General features: G+C 39.6%; 1 long non-coding RNA gene and 1 pseudogene across 1 annotated transcript; both read left to right on the top strand.

The window, feature by feature from the left end:
• The first annotated feature begins 4639 nt into the window (after positions 1–4639).
• LOC121405412 lies at positions 4640–5609 on the top strand (annotated as a pseudogene).
• Positions 5610–17097: 11488 nt separating this feature from the next.
• On the top strand, positions 17098–17593 carry LOC121405417. The gene is made up of 2 exons (XR_005968557.1): positions 17098–17385; positions 17456–17593. It is a non-coding gene; the product is annotated as an uncharacterized LOC121405417 (long non-coding RNA).
• Positions 17594–18275: the final 682 nt, after the last annotated feature.

Genomic DNA, 18275 nt, shown 5'->3' with positions numbered 1-18275 from the left:
AATACACGACTCCTCTCTATGGATCTGTAAGCGGTGGGCGAGGTCTTCCGTGATGAAGTTTGTTTGGGATCCAGAGTCAAGGAGAGCTCTGGCCAAAATGTGTTCACCATTTTTTGTTCTGACACTTACGATCGACGTAGCCAAAATCACCCTGTCCAACGAAGTCGCATGCAGAGCATGAGAGGTGGAAGGGTGGTCCTGATTTAAAGGAGGAGACGAACTCTCTGGGGGTGGCGGCAACGCGAGACTATTATCAGTCACTATGTATCGATGCAACAATGTGTGATGTGAGCGGCCACAAACTCGACATTTGGCGACCTTGCATCTTACAACAGTGTGACCCTTTTGCAGACAATTTATACATAAGGACGCAGACTTTGTGAACTCGAACCTTTGCATAACCGAGAGACGTGAAAATGGCGTGCAGTTGGCCACTACATGGTCTCCCGAATTGCAATAGCTGCATGTTCGCTGAGCTCTACTGTTGGGGGAGTGGAAGAACAAGCAAATGAACTGCGAGTGTGCGACTTGCTTGGCATGACTTTTTCTTGCCTTGGCTTTGTCGACTCTTCCGCAGACAAATGCTGGTATCGACGATTTAAAACTTTTTCAAAGTCGGACCAAAGCGGCAACTTTTCGAAGTCAAGCTGTTCTTCCCACTTCTGTCTAGTCACTGGGTCGACTCTGTTCAAAACGAGATGAATGAGCATTGCATTCGAAATCTTCGTATCGTCTCCTATCGATAATAATGAACCATAGATCGATGACACTGTATCGATGAGGCTTCTTAGGGACGATGCGGACTGTTGCGAGATTTTTGGCAGATTAAACAGTGCGGAGATTTGGTTCGAGAATATTAGACATTCGTTGTCATATACTCGCTTTAGGCTGTCCATGGCCTTTGCATATTTGGCCTCGGTGACTTGGAACGCCTTTATTGTTCCTAATGCTTCATTAGAGAGGCACGAAATTAAATGATTAAATTTTTCGATCACCGGTATACTCTCATCATTATGAACAAGAGTCTCAAAAAGGCTAATAAAATTTTTAAACTCCGAATATTTACCACTAAATTTTGGTAGTGCCAATTTCGGAAGTCGAGCACGAGTTGGGGCTGTAGAAGCTGATACCGAGGGCGGCGTATCGCTTGTTAGCTTCAAGGCATCGATAAGCGACATTATCTTTGCCTTGGTTACAATGGCCATTTCTTCCAGCTCGGCTCCAAATTCATCTTTGCTATCAATTTCTTCTATTTGCTCCTGCAATAGGTTGGCCTTGTTAATAGCAGAATTCAGAACATCGAGTCTGCATTGTAGCTCTGTCAATTGCAATGGAATCGACCCACCCTCTAAACGATCCTCTAAGCGGCGAATGCTTTTGACTCGGTTTCTGAGCTTACTTTTTAAGTCATCGAGAACAGACTTATTTTCTTGTGCCATTTTACTATTTATAATCTACGCGACGAAAACCAATATTTTTGTAGATAAAGCAATAATAAATGTTCAAACAAGAACGAAAATCGAGAACGACAATAATTGAATGTCGAGGCACGAGGTGTATAGTTGGTTGCAAGTGACAGCCAAAACGATATACCCTCACACTGTAGGGTAGCGCGTAGTTTTCCAACTGAGAGCCGAAAGCAATATACCCTAAGAATGTAGGGTAGCGCGTCACTTTCCAACTGAGAGCCAAAACAATATACCCTAAGAATGCAGGGTAGCGCGTCACTTGCGAAGTGACAAGAAAAACAATATACCCTCGAAAAACAGGGTAGCGCGTCACTTGGCGCTCCGTTTTGATCAAGCGCGGCAACGAAATTCTCCCACCAAATACACAGCAAGCAACGGTGGATAAGCGAAAGCGAGAGACGAAAAGAATGCACCGGTGCAGCTGCTTGTATGTATGTATGTATGGAAGTAAGTGTTATACACCGCGGCTTGGGTTAACGAACCAACTTTTTGGCGAATTTCACACAACGAGAGGGGAACGGGGGGGGCGACAGTGATTGCGGTAAACGATATATATATAATTGTGCGTCCAAATAGCGGTTCAAATAGAGTATGGTATGGTTTTTGTACATATGTGTTATATGGTGTTATATATGTATGTATGTGCACTAATAAATTAAATGCATGCAAATCAAACTCTACTATATCATACGGCTGTGCCAAGAATTGAAAGCGAGGTGCAATTTTTCCAGCACAAGACAATTTATATATGTATTTATGTATGTCTTCGGCTCTAGCTTTCAATTTCAGTCAATTTCAATCAGCAACAGGCGGTGAGGGTATTGCGCGGCCGACACGATGGTTTTGGCAATGATTTGGATACACAAACACGACACTTTTATTCTATAATAGAATAAACTAGTTATTTATTATAACTTTCTGTATGTGTAAATATTTTTTGTTCACAACCTTGAGAAACTGTGTCACTGTCACTTTTAATTGTTGCCTTTTTATTTATTCTTTACGTCCACCCGGGGGCGCCATGAAAATTTAGAATAGTTTTTCTAATTAAACCGAAATACTTCGGTGGCATGTATTTATTAAAGGCGGGGACGAAATAGGGGGGCGGGGGAAAAAAAAATTAAAAAAGATAAAAAAAAAAAAAAAAAAAATTAAGGGAATTTTTTTTTTTTTTGGGGGTTTTTTTTTTTTGGGGGGGAAAATTTTACACAACGTTATGAAAATCCTGGGATCCCTTACCGAATACCTCTATTTGTTTGATCAGTAGTAATCACAGCTCTTTTACTTTTATTATCTTTACCAGTACTGGCCGGTGCAATTACTATATTATTACCTGACCGAAATTTAAATACTTCTTTTTTTGACCCAGCTGGAGGAGGAGACCCTATTTTATACCAACACTTATTTTGATTTTTTGGTCACCCAGAAGTTTATATTTTAATTTTACCCGGATTTGGAATAATTTCTCATATTATTAGCCAAGAGTCAGGAAAAAAGGAAACTTTTGGGTCACTAGGAATAATTTATGCAATACTTGCCATTGGATTATTAGGATTCATTGTTTGAGCCCATCATATATTTACAGTAGGAATAGACGTTGATACCCGAGCTTACTTTACTTCTGCTACTATAATTATTGCTGTACCTACAGGAATTAAAATTTTTAGTTGATTAGCTACCCTTCATGGGGCCCAACTAACGTATTCCCCAGCTATTTTATGAGCTTTAGGATTTGTATTTCTATTCACCGTTGGAGGTTTAACCGGGGTAGTTTTAGCGAATTCATCTGTTGATATTATCCAGACACATATTATGTAGTTGCTCATTTCCATTACGTATTATCTATAGGAGCTGTATTCGCTATTATAGCAGGTTTTATCCATTGATACCCTTATTTACAGGTTTAACAATACATAATAAATTATTAAAAAGTCAATTTGTTATTATATTTATTGGTGTAAATTTAACATTTTTCCCACAACATTTTTTAGGGTTAGCAGGAATACCACGACATTATTCAGATTACCCAGCTGCTTACACCACATGAAATGTAGTTTCAACAATTGGATCTTCAATTTCATTGCTAGGAATTTTATTCTTTTTTTACATTATCTGAGAAAGTTTAGTTTCTCAACGACAAGTAATTTACCCTGTGCAACTATGCTCATCTATCGAATGATACCAAAATACACCACCTGCTGAACATAGTTATTCTGAATTACCATTATTAACTAATTAATTTCTAATATGGCAGATTAGTGCAATGGATTTAAGCTCCATATATAAAGTATTTTACTTTTATTAGAAAATTAATGTCTACATGAGCTAATTTAGGTTTACAAGATAGAGCCTCTCCCCTAATAGAACAATTAATTTTTTTCCACGACCACGCACTATTAATTTTAGTAATAATCACTGTTTTAGTAGGTTATTTAATATTTATATTATTTTTTAATAGTTACGTAAATCGATTCCTTTTACACGGACAATTAATTGAAATAATTTGAACAATCCTACCCGCAATTATTTTATTATTTATTGCTATGCCTTCCCTTCGATTATTATATTTACTAGACGAAATTAATGAGCCTTCAATTACATTAAAAAGTATCGGTCATCAATGGTACTGAAGTTACGAATATTCAGATTTTAATAATATCGAATTTGATTCATATATAATCCCAACAAATGAATTATCTAATGATGGTTTCCGATTATTGGACGTAGATAACCGAATTGTATTACCAATAAATTCCCAAATTCGAATTTTAGTAACAGCTGCTGATGTAATTCACTCATGAACAGTCCCAGCTTTAGGTGTAAAGGTTGACGGAACTCCTGGTCGATTAAACCAAACTAATTTTTTTATTAACCGACCCGGTTTATTTTACGGACAATGTTCAGAAATTTGTGGAGCAAATCATAGTTTTATGCCTATCGTAATTGAAAGTGTTCCTGTAAATTATTTCATTAAATGAATTTCTAACAGAGTTAATTCTTCATTAGATGACTGAAAGCAAGTACTGGTCTCTTAAACCATTTTATAGTAAATTAGCAATTACTTCTAATGAAAAAATTAGTTAAATATATAACATTAGTATGTCAAACTAAAATTATTAAAATTTTAATATTTTTTGATCCCACAAATAGCCCCAATTAGATGATTACTTTTATTTATTGTATTTTCTATTACATTTATTTTGTTTTGTTCAATTAATTATTATTCTTATATACCATCATCACCTAAATCAAATGAATTAAAAAATATTAATTTAAATTCAATAAATTGAAAATGATAACAAATTTATTTTCTGTATTTGACCCATCAGCTATTTTCGGTTTGTCATTAAATTGATTAAGAACATTTTTAGGACTTTTATTAATCCCTTCAGCTTATTGATTAATACCATCTCGATTTAATATTTTTTGAAATTCTATCCTGACAACTTTACATAAAGAATTTAAAACATTACTTGGACCATCAGGTCATAATGGTTCAACATTCATTTTTATTTCATTATTTTCTTTAATTTTATTCAATAATTTTATAGGTCTATTCCCTTACATTTTTACAAGAACAAGTCATTTAACTCTTACATTATCATTAGCTTTACCCTTATGATTATGTTTTATACTATTTGGATGAATTAATCACACTCAACATATATTTGCCCATTTAGTACCACAAGGAACACCGGCTATTTTAATGCCTTTTATAGTGTGCATTGAAACTATCAGAAATATTATCCGACCAGGAACTTTAGCTGTTCGATTAACTGCTAATATAATTGCAGGACATTTATTATTAACTCTTTTAGGAAATACAGGTCCTTCAATATCATATTTTTTAGTAACATTTTTATTAGTGGCTCAAATTGCTTTATTAGTTTTAGAATCAGCTGTAGCTATAATTCAATCATATGTTTTCGCTGTATTAAGAACTTTATACTGTAGAGAAGTAAATTAATTTTTAATGTCTACACATTCAAATCACCCATTTCATTTAGTTGATTATAGACCTTGACCATTAACAGGAGCAATTGGTGCTATAACAACTGTATCAGGAATAGTAAAATGATTTCATCAATATGATATTTCATTATTTTTTTTAGGAAATGTAATTACTATTTTAACAGTTTATCAGTGATGACGAGATGTATCACGAGAAGGAACATATCAAGGATTATATACTTATGCTGTAACTATTGGATTACGATGAGGAATAATTTTATTTATTTTATCAGAACCGACTTATTCCCGATTGCTTGCATGTGAGGCTCGGGGTTTTCTGGAATCACAAAAAACAGACAGAAGAGGAAGGAAAAAAAAGGGGGAAGAACCCCGGGTTCCCCCCCCCCCCGGGGGGGGGGCGCCCCCCCAAGGAAAAGTTAGAGTGCGTCTGTATTTCTCGATGGCGTTAAAATAGCAATTCACACACCAGGAGGTGAAGCCCAAGGAACCCAAAGGAACAAAGCATTCACGCGATAAGACATATTTGTTCCAAACATTTGTTTTGTTTTATGTACACGTGTTAGAATTTTGATTCAACTGGAAATTGTAATGCAGAATGACAACAAAAGAAAATGTAACGAGAAATTTAAGTTCCATGGCGTTTTTATACCCGTACTCAAAAAAGAGTTAAGGGGTATATTAGATTTGTGGTAAAAGTGGATGTGTGTAACGCAGAGAAGGAAAATTTTCCGACCCCATAAAGTATATATATTCTTGATCAGCATCAATAGCCGAGTCGATATAGCCATGTCTGTCTGTCCGTCTGTCTGTCTGTCTGTCTGTCTGTCTGTCTGTCTGTCTGTCTGTCTCGATGAGCGCCTAGATCTCAGAAACTATAAGAGCTAGGGCAACCAAATTTGGTTTCTAGACTCATGTGATATCCCACTGCTACAAGTGTATTTCAGAATTTCGCCCCGCCCCCTTCCGCCCCCACAAAGGACGAAAATCTGTGGCAGGCACAATTTTAAAGATACGATAAAACTAAAAACGCAGTATCGTAGAGAATGCCCATATCTACCAGACTGCTGAATCTGAATTAGATCGGATCATAATTATAGCCAGAATGACGAAATTAATTTTCAGTTGCTTCCCCTGCCCAGCTCCCACAAACGACAACGAAACTCATTTTCCTTCTCGCTCGCACACTCTGCCGCGTTCAGTGCGCGAGCAACCCCTAGCGGAAAAGATGTAGAATATGAATAGTACATCTATAATCTACATGTTAGATGTAAAATATACATTGTAGATGTAGATGTAGATAACAGATGTAGCAAAAAAATGTAATATGTAAAATTTTTTTTTTTAATTCTAAATTCTGAAAATCATATGCTCAAAAATGTAAATACTGACTGAGTACGGGTATAGTAGAGTCGCGTCTTTAGAAGCGACTCACACGTTCCTTCTCGTTTTCAGTATATATAAGTATATAGGTATGTAAGTATTTGCATGGGCTGGCCACACTGATCGCTAAATAGAAGGAAACGCGCTGTTTTTTTTAAAGTGTTTTCGAGAAATATTTGTTATTTTCAAAATTGAGATGATGCCCGTTTATAGATCATATGAGCAGACATTACTAGAAGTACTAGAACTACTAGAAGTGCTTAGCACGTAGCCTCCACTCCATGCTGTCCAGGCCAGCGGAATGAGTTTGGCAACGATTTGATGGTTGAGGAAATGTGGCCGGGGCCGCTAAAGTTCTTGAACATGCCGAGCTTCATTTCAATGTAAGTTCTACTTTCCAAATGCAAATAACAATCGTTAATAAGCCTATGGACTAGCTATCTTTAAACTTCAATTGAAATGTACTAAAGGGGAGAGTGGTTTTGGTGAAGGCCGCCTGGAAGGCCCATTCGCTGGGAAAACTTTATGTTCTGTTATCCCCTTTGTTGTTGTTGTTCTTTTTCCGGTTTAACATTTTGCCCAATTTACGATGAACAAATTCGAGTGCTAAACGTTCATTATGGGGGTTTTTCCTAAAGAGGGTGGCTAAAGCAAAGGGGAACACAGGGGCACAAGGCCTTCCGGCTGTGACTGTGTGACTGTGAAATTGAAACATTTTGAAACAGATTTAATTAATTAGTATTTGCATTTGTGGCAGATTTATGGAAATTTCTTGAAAAATAAGTCGCACAAAAATTTGAATGTTTGCAATTAGTTTATGAAATATGTTACCAAAATAAAGGAATATGTAGCCAGAAATGGTTAAGGGAGTTTCAGAGTTTCAGAACGCATAGTTTCAGAATTTTGGCAATCAAGGGCAATACAAAGCATAATGAAGGAGAGCTACACGTTTGCAATTCTTTGAAAATTCTCTCGAAATCTTAAAGAAGTATTAGTATTATTTTTAGAGTCGATATGTTTACGATTATGAGTCTTTGACCTCTCTCAGTCTCACTTAACATATGATTAACTGTTGTCCAGTTATTCACTATAGAATTGAGCATAGTATAATTGGAATTCCATCGAGTAGGGCATGAGTGTTTTAATGTTGTGTTAAGTCTATGCTGCAAACTTGCCTTCTTAAAATATTTAACGATTTTTTTGCATGCGTGTAATATTTCTTGAAGCTCAAATGATTCGTCAAAGGATTTTTCTAACACATTTGAAAATAAATGGCTGCTGCAATTTAATCGAATATTCTTGTCCAATGCTTTTTTTATATTGGCTCCCCTATCTGTCACGAATTTTCATTTTATTTAGAATATTTTCAGCCGTCGATTTTTCAAAATCCATCGATTTCAAGCCCAAAATGATATCGTTCATTTTTAAATTTTGTAAGTAATGGAGAGTGACACCTAAAAAATTTCTGTTTACGTACTTATCCGTCCACATATCAATGGTTGCCGATACTCCACCATTAGCCCCTGCTTCTTTTATTTCATTGGAGATTATCGCCCGCTTTTCTTCTGCATCTTTTTCCGCATTTCGGCTCAATGTCGTTGCGTCGGGTAGTAGGTCGTCAATATCAACGTTCGCTCCATACGTAGCACCAATTTGTAAGAAAAATTTCGCCAGGTTCCGAAATCCAGTCCCATTTACCGCAGAAAACGGGCGACAATCCTGTACAACCCACTCACTACACTTCTCTGTAGCTGTTTTTTTGTCCAAGTTAGAAACTTTTTTTCCTTCCGTCGGCTGTTGTAAAGACAGACAGCATTTGTGACGGGACAAATTTGAAGCTTGGTGGCAAACAAATTTGAGCACTTTTCCGCATGTATTGCAATAAACCCAGCCTTTTAGCACAGTTTGGTCCTCTTGTAAAATGTCACATAATATTGTCCAAATTATACTTTTGCCTTTGTGTATTGGAGCTATGGTATATACACCACGCTCAATTTCCTTTTTAATTGTTTCTGGAGTCATTTCTTCAAAAACAGCGGAAGCTGGCAAAATCAAAGTAGCAATGAACTTGAATACTTACAAGCGAACAAGTCAAAAGCAAAACGGCCGAAAATTACACATAAGTACACACACAGGCACCATGGTGTGTAGAAAACAAACGGGTGATACATAGGTTGCACGTACAATGTACATAGCCTTTTTTGTCAGTTGCGCCTATTCCTACATTCGTTTTGACTATGAGTGCGACCGGCACCTCGTTGCCTAAAAACATTTGTGTGCATGCAAAAAAAAAAAAACGGGTCATTGTGCGAGTGAGTGCGAGATATTGCCGGCACTCGCAGCACACACACAACTTTTGATAAGTGTGTGTCTTTGCTTTGCTTAGCCGGTGGCGAGTGGCACCGGCACACACTTTTCGTTGGGTGTGAGTATCAATGCATTTGAATACGAGTATTGTCTTTGGTGTGAGACCTCGGAAAGGGCTCACATTTGGTGGCTGATTCGCTCTGCTCGGAGGAAGTCCCAGGCCAAGAATTATTTTTATACCCGTACTCAAAAAAGAGTTAAGGGGTATATTAGATTTGTGGTAAAAGTGGATGTGTGCAACGCAGAGAAGGAAACGTTTCCGACCCCATAAAGTATATATATTCTTGATCAGCATCAATAGCCGAGTCTATATAGCCATGTTCGTCTGTCCGTCTGTCCGTCCGTCCGTCTTAATGAGCGCCTGGATCTCAGAGACTATAAGAGCTAGAGAAACCAAATTTGGTTTCCAGACTCATGTGATATCACACTGCTACAAGTGTATTTCAAAATTTCGCCCCGCCCCTTTCCGCCCACACAAAGGACGAAAATCTGTGGCAGGCACAGTTAGGCAAAGATACGATAAAACTAAAAACGCAGTATCGTAGAAAATGCCCATATCTACCAGATTGCCGAATCTGAATCAGATCGGATCATAATTATAGCCAGAATGAAGAAATTAATTTTCAGTTGCTTCCCCTCCCCCACCATCCTGACACAATCAAGCAACTCATTTTCCTTCTCGCTCGCACACTCTGCCGCGTTCAGTGCGCGAGCAACCCCTAGCGGAGGAGGTGTAGAATCTAATTGGAACATGTAAAATCTACATGTTAGATGTAGAATATACATAGTATATGTAGATGTAGATAACAGATGTAGCAAAAAAATGTAAAATGTAAAATTTTTTTTTTTTTAAATTCTTAAAAATCATAAGCTCAAAAATGTATATACTGACTGAGTACTGGTAAAGGTAGAGTCGCGTCCCCAGAAGCGACTCACACGTTCCTTCTCGTTTTTTTTTCGACTTTTCCCGAGCTTTCAAAGTTTTTGTCGCGCTAGGATGGAAAATACAATAAAAAAATAAATTGCTCAAGACATCCTTTTCAATCTGTTTAAGCAGTTGCTCCATGGATCCACCTACGAGTAGGCAAAGGGTGTAGTTCATTTCATTTCCGATTCCCTACCCCACAATGATGAGGCTGGCTTTGCAAAAAAGCCAACTATATAGAGTAGCAGCGATGGGCGCGAGGTAGCCATCGGGTGGGTTAGGGTTAGGGTTGGGGTTAGACATTTTAAATTTAAAGAATTTGTTTTAAAATTTATTTTAGGTTTTTGGGTAAACTGACTGTCTGGTTTCCCATCCGGAAAATCCCCAACAAATACCTCAAATAATAGCCAGTGGCGCAACTAACGTAATTTCACCTTTGTTTGCTATTTGAATTGCCCACTGCATATAAGCATATAACCGCTTATAATTACTCAATCTATTCGCCTATGCAACAGTTCTTTCGTCTCTTCGACTCTTGCCTTTCTCCTTTACTTTACCATCTCGCTATATCGCTCTTTCGTTCTATCGATCTCTATTCTTAGCATCGCGTAGGGCACGGGTAATTTGGTCCGTCTGCCCTAACATGCCTTCGCAAAGGCCATGATCTGGTCCAGCACTTGCATGCCTTTGCAATCTCTCGATCTTTTCTGTCGTCGCATATATACATGTGGGATTTGAACCTGGCGGGCAATCACAAAAGGGGCACACTAGAAGTGGTGCGAGTTATACGGCAACCCTCTGATCACCGGTCGATAGCCATGAATCGATAACCTACCCGAGCGTCGTTGTGAGCGGGGTCGTTCGTATCGTGTGGTTAAGAAAAGAAGTAAAAATAAAGTGGTCCACAAGAAATACTTTTACGAGAACTAATTTAAGCACAAACTGTATCACGTTTAAAACCTATCCTAAATACATTAAATAAACACTGGAATACTTTAATTTCCTACAATTTGGGGGCTCAACCGGGATATGGCCCAAGCGTGAAGTGCAACTTAAAATTGTAAAAGTGCTGTGCGTTGGCAGAACGTTCTAGAAAAATCAGGCCACATACATTACATACTGCGTAAGAAGGTCACGAAAACGCGAAAAGTCAACGGCGCATAAAATCTAGAAACGTTTTGTGTGCAACCGACTAAGCGGCGACAGTACATGTGTATGTATGGGTGGACAAGGAGACACGAAACGACCAAGCAGCAGAAAAGGCTGGAAGAAGACGTTTTCGTGGAATCGACTCGGACGACACGAAGCACGAAGCAGCAGGAAAGGCTGGAAAGGCTGGAAAGGAAAAGACTAGATTGACGATCTATAGTTGTCGGCAATCCAAGCGTCAGGAAAAGGTTGCGCTGGAATTACGTAGACTGGAAATTTGCGGAAGCTGGTCTGTGAGAAGGCGTTGGCGAGCATTGGCAAGCAACGAAAGGCAGAAGCGAGCGGTGCAAATCAGAAACGTAAAGCGAATCTGGTACAAAAGGGACGGAAAACTTGGAAGTCGAAAGGAAGGCGAGTCAAGCAGTATTTTTTGGACGACGTCGGCAAGGAAGTGCCGAGCAACGACAAAAGGCGAGTCAAGCAGTATTTTTTGGACGGCGTCGGCAAGCAAGTGCCGAGCAACGAAAAATCAGACGAGAGAAGCAGATCTTCTGGAAGGCGTCGGCAAGCAAAAGCCGAGCAACAACAAGGGGGCGAGAGAAGCAGATCTTCTGGAGGGCGTCGGCAAGCAAGTGCCGAGCAACAGCGAGGAGGCGAGTGAAGCAGTTTTCTGGTGAGCGTCGGCAAGCAAGTGCCGAGCAACAACAAGGAGGCGAGAGAAGCAGATCTTCTGGAAGGCGTCGGCAAGCAAGTGCCGAGCAACAAGAAGGAGGCGAGTGAAGCAGTTTTCTGGTGAGCGTCGGCAAGCAAGTGCCGAGCAACAACAAGGAGGCGAGTGAAGCAGTTTTCTGGTGAGCGTCGGCAAGCAAGTGCCGAGAAACGACAAGCAGACGAGAGAAGCAGATCTTCTGAAGTGCGGTAGATAAGTTAATGCATGAATTAAGAACTTTGGTAATAATTAACTGATTAACCTTTGATTAATTCGATAAGTTATCGATAAGCTTTATTACATTAACCTTTGATTCTTGATATTTAACGTAATCGATATTCAAAATGCAACTAGAAGAGATCATGTTAATGCGAGTTGCAGACCTGCGCTTGAAGTTATCTGAACTTAATTTGTCCACGACTGGTAGAAAACGCGATTTACAGGATAGACTTCTTGCTCACTTCGGCATTCGGGATGATGATGATGATGATGGTGGTTCGGATGGAGATGAGTCGGTAGTTACCGCAAACGAATTTCCAGGGATTGCCATGCCACAGACCCGATCTTTATTTACCCTGAAAGATGTAGAGGGTAGTGTATCCACTTTCTTAGGAACGAATAGCCCAGATGTAGAGCAGTGGGTACAAGAGTTAGAAGAATGTTCGGTCACCGTGCAGTGGAGCTCACTACAGTTGTTTATCTATTCCAAACAGTTGCTTGATGGAGCTGCAAAATTATTTGTACGCAGTCAGAAAAATATTAGGGACTGGAATTCACTAAAGGAGTCATTGCGGCAGGAGTTTACATTTAAAATATCTTCTGCGGAAGTACATAAGAAGCTAGGACAACGTCTGCAAAAGAAGGGGGAAACTTTATACGAATTTCTATACGCTTTGATGGAAATAGCAAAGCCAGTGTCACTGGATGAAGAAAGTTTGATAGATTATTTCGTGAAGGGCATACCAGATGTAAAGCCAAACAAAATTATGTTGTATCAGGCTAAAACAATCAAAGAGTTGAAGGTACAAATAGAAGTGTATTTAAAAGTTCGTACTTCGAGTAAGGTACCGATTAGGTATAAAACCCGTGCTGGTGATACTGATAGCCAGAAAGGTTTTGAACCAAAAAGAGAATCAGTACGAAAATGTTTCAAGTGTGGTGATACTTCTCACTTGAAGAAAGATTGCAAGAAAAGGGATTTCAATTGTTTTCGCTGTGGTCAGGCAGGACATCGGGCATCAGAATGCAAGGTAGATTTGGTTGTTAAGGATGAGAAAGGTGCCAACACTGTTCATGAGGGAAAGACAGGACCAAAGTCGAAAAGTGAGTTTACAGCGTCCGGTCTCGAACTCAAGAATATTGTGCATTCTGTGGTAACTTTTAAAGGCCTAGTAGACACTGGAGCTGATCTCTGTCTAATGCGTCGACGTGTTTTCCTGAAACTGGGTAATGAGATGCTGACAGGAAAAGGAAAACGTTTGACAGGAATAGGAGAAAGCCTGGTACTGACTTTTGGGAGCTTTACCATACCAGTGAACATTGACGGAATCCCAATGAAAGTCGAATTCCACGTAGTACCTGACGAGGACATGGGTTTTGACGTAATTCTAGGCAGAACGATTTTAGATACAGTCGATATGAATGTGACTAAAGGCGGGACTGAGCTCGTACTGAGGACTGAAATGAAAAGCCAGAATAAATACCAGATAGAGGACAGTTCATGTAGCGATTTACTGGCAGAGTTCAAGAACATGTGTTCCGAACAGTTGGATGTGTGCTCTAAGGTAGACTTGTCTCATTTAGGCCAATTAGAGCAGTCGGAGGTGAAGAAGTTAGTAGAAGATTACGCACCCATTCGCAACGCTAATGCGCCAGTGGAGATGAAAATCATCATGAGAGATGAGGTTCCAGTATACCAACATCCACGTCGTTTCCCAGTTTGTGAGCAGCAAACGATAGACGAACAAGTTAAGGAGTGGCTAGTGGAGAAAATCATACAGCCGAGTACCTCGGAGTATGCATCTCCAGTTGTTTTGGTAGCGAAGAAAAATGGAAAGAAACGCCTGTGCTGCGACTATCGAAAACTGAATGAGAAGATAATAAGAGACAATTTTCCAATGGCTCATATGGAGAGTGTGCTAGACAAGCTTCAGGGTTCCATGGTATTCACGACATTGGATTTAAAAGACGGCTTCTTTCATGTTCCAGTTGAAGCAGGGTCTCGAAAATATACTTCATTTGTTACGCAAAGTGGGCAGTATGAATTCTTATATGTTCCATTCGGCATATCGAATTCCCCTGCCATTTTCACCAGGTTTATAATGTCAGTTTTTAGGGAGCTTGTAGCAAGCAACGTTGTCGTAGTTTATATGGATGATGTCATAATACTAAGCCAAGATAATCAAGAAGGGTTTCGGAAATTAAAAATGGTATTAGAGGTAGCTGCGGAAAATGGTTTGCGTATCAATTGGGGAAAATGCCAAATATTGCAGAGGAAAGTAAGTTTTCTGGGATACATTATTCAGGATGGAACAATAACACCAGGAGCAGAGAAGATTCAGTCTGTGAAAGAATTTCCCATACCACGAGATAAGAAAGGTATCCAAAGATTTTTAGGTTTGACTTCATATTTTAGAAAATTCATAAACAGATACGCTACAGTCGCCAGGCCTTTATCGGATTTACTGAGAAATGAGTCAAAGTACGATTTTGGAGAAAAACAACAAGTGGCTTTCGAAAAGCTTAAGTTGGCATTGAGCCAGTATTGGCGAGCCAGTATTGAAACTTTACGATCCAAATTTGGCAACCGAAATCCACACTGACGCATCCAAGTATGGATTTGGAGCTGTCTTATTACAAAAGGATCCTGTAGACAGTATGTTTCACCCTGTTCAATATATGAGCCGGAAAACAACACCGTTTGAGGAAAAATACGACTCTTATGAGCTAGAAGTATTGGCGATCATAGGAGCTCTTGTTAAGTGGCGAGTTTAGCTGTTAGGTCTTAATTTTACCATCGTAACGGACTGTAATGCTTTCAAAATGACCATGAATAAAAAGGAAGTTCCACTCAGAGTAGCTCGTTGGGCATTATATTTGCAAGACTTCAATTATAAGATAGAGCACCGTTCGGGGTTGAAAATGAAGCATACCGATGCGCTACGTCGAATCTCTTGTAACTTTTTTACAGATGCATTAGCACATCGTTTAAAGGTAGCTCAATTGAATGACGATTGGATAAAGGCAGTTAGGAGCCTAGTAGGGAATGAAGGCTATGAAGATTTTTATATTCACAACGATATTCTTTTGAAGGATCAAAATCGGGAACTAGTTGTTGTGCCATCAGTAATGGAGAACGAAATCATTTCGAATGCGCATAGTCAAGGGCACTTTTCAACTAAGAAGACGATAGATTTAATAGAAAAGTCATACTTTATTCCGAAGCTAAAAGATAAGGTCGAACGAATCGTTGATAGTTGTGTTAGGTGCATCATAGTTAATGCAAAGTCAGGGAAAAAGGAAGGGTTTCTGACATCTATAGACAAGGGAACATGCCATTTGTAACCTACCATGTCGATCATGTCGGACCCATGGAACTAACTAATAAGCGTTATAACCACATATAAGTTGTAGTTGACGGATTTTCTAAATATGTTTGGCTCTACCCAACTCGTAGCACTGGGGTAGATGAGGTCTTCAACAGTTTGGAGCAACAAGCGGTAAACTTTGGAAATCCTCACCGTATTGTTTCAGATAGGGGCACTGCGTTTACGTCACACGCATTTAGAGAGTACTGCGAATCGAACAATATTCAACACCTACTGATTGCAACCGGTGTGCCACGCGGGAACGGACAGGTTGAGAGGCTGCATAAGCTGGTTGTACCCATGTTGTCAAAGCTTAGTTATGACAGTCCAGCTGCCTGGTATAAGTACGTAGGGAAAGTCCAGCAGATCATTAATAGTACTGAGCCTAGAAGCACCAAAGTTACTCCATTCAAGCTATTTACAGGAGTGGATATGCGTTTAGCTGATAGCAGTGAGCTAAGGGAGTTAATCAACGAATTTGTCATAAAGGAGTTAGAACAAGAGCGTGAACAGATCCGTAATGAAGCCCGACAAAACATTGAGAAACTTCAAGGAGAAAATAAAAGATCTTTTAACTTGAAACGTAAGAAAGAAAAAGAGTATAAAGTGAACGATTTAGTTGCCATTAAGAGAACCCAATATGGAGTGGGCCTAAAGCTTAAAGGAAAATACTTAGGACCGTATAAAGTGGTTGCTGCCAAGGAACATGGGCGCTATGAAGTAGAGAGAGTTGGAGATACGGAGGGTCCTTTTAGAACGTCGACGGTGTCCGAGTACATGAAGCCATGGCCAGGTCCATTCGAGGCGAATGTTCCGTCAGGAGGGCCGATTGTGGGATTTGAACCTGGCGGGAAATCACAAAAGGGGCACACTAGAAGTGGTGCGAGTTATACGGCAACCCTCTGATCACCGGTCGATAGCCATGAATCGATAACCTACCCGAGCGTCGTTGTGAGCGGGGTAGTTCGTATCGTGTAAAGAAGTAAAAATAAAGTGGTCCACAAGAAATACTTTTACGAGAACTAATTTAAGCACAAACTGTATCACGTTTAAAACCTATCCTAAATACATTAAATAAACACTGGAATACTTTAATTTCCTACATACATACGCATATATTCGGTCAATTGGTGACACACGAATTGTGGTCTATATATGCATCTCGCTTCCAAGTTTCTTTCGCCATCGTTCTCATCATCTATGCTGCTCTCTCGCATTCTTTCTCTCTATCTATCGCTCGTACTCGGCTCAGCAGCAGCCCGAGCTTCTATCGTTTATTTGCTCTCTCTCGCTTGCATTAGGGCACCGCCAATTCGGCCCGCCTGCCCTTTCTCAGTCTGGTATTGATCTTCATAACGTATCCATCGCTTTATTATATCGGTCACTTTATCGTCTACCTTACATTACCAATATATAATAAATTGTACATTACCCATTGAAACGCTAGACTTTTCTTAACAATTAAACGAGTTTCAACGGCTATTAAAAACGCTTAATAGCCAAACACTGACAATATTGCCTAGTCTGGATGTCTGGAATACAACACACAAATTCTGGCTTCTTGGCTTCTTCACATAAATTGAAGAATTATATTTAATCATATTTGCTTTTGTATTCAAAAGTCAAACCCAGGTCCCCTTAGAAACAAACAAAAATTTATTATTGCTATAGAGAGCAAACAAGTAACAACTAAAAACCAAAAATATCACACTCGTCGAAAAATTCGAAATTCTAAATTTAAAAAATTGTTGTAAAAGTTTTATTTTATATCCATTCAAATAGAATGGAAACACCAAAATTCACACGTCTATTGCGATATTGAGCAGAGTGAGTAACCTAAGGGCCAAGTGTGTGGTGTGGGGGGGAATCACTAATTGATTTATCCTCTAGCTCGAAGGCACCACTGTGGACGACCACCACTTTCCTGTCCCTAACTTCTTTCCCGAGCGTAGTACCATTCCCGGGATGAAGCCAACACTTGGCTGTAGCTCCAATTCAGAACTTTCTTCTTGTTTCTTCAGCAGTTCTATCATCAGCTCACGTCTGATCCGCAAGTTGTTTATTATTATCCTGCTTTCTACTGAACTCCTCCTGCTGCTCCTTGCTATGCCAATACAGACGTGCCCGCGCCACAACGTCAACTTCAACTTGAACTTGAACAAGGCAGGTGTGAGAGTGAGGCATAAGACGCAAGATGCAAAAACTGGCCACATCATTTCATAGGTGAGAAAATATCGTGGAACATCTGAAGCGGGTTTTTCGCTACCCGATTGCTTGCATGTGAGGCTCGGGGTTTTCTGGAATGCAGCGAAGCCGTAATGCAATTAGGCAACGGAATATCGCGAGTCAATTATCTGATGGAGAACGAGAAATTGCACGAGAACAGCGCCGTGTTAGAAGGGCCTTAATTCGTGCTTCTCAAACACAAGAGCAAAGAGAGGCAGCCCGTGAAACGGCTAGGTTAGCAAGGAGAAATCGTCGAGCTTATCGTACAGATGAACAGAGGAATAATCTTCGAAGTGCAAGAAGAAATGGTTCAAGTATTGATTTGAATCGAGCAGCGTTTCTGTATGATCGCACCATCGACTACAGCTTGCATCGTTTAGTTTGCATTGGTCCAATGGACGTTGTTTGCCAGCATTGTGGAGCATTGAGTTCGCCTGGTTTGTGCTGCCTTAGTGGTAAAGTGAAATTGCCATTATTGGTCCCGCCACCAG

Source organism: Drosophila obscura, unplaced genomic scaffold (genome assembly GCF_018151105.1).
Source record: "Drosophila obscura isolate BZ-5 IFL unplaced genomic scaffold, ASM1815110v1 contig_95, whole genome shotgun sequence".
NCBI classification, from domain to species: Eukaryota; Metazoa; Arthropoda; class Insecta; order Diptera; family Drosophilidae; genus Drosophila; species Drosophila obscura.
Note: the sequence above shows the minus strand (reverse complement) of the source record. Positions and strands in the feature narration are given on the sequence as shown.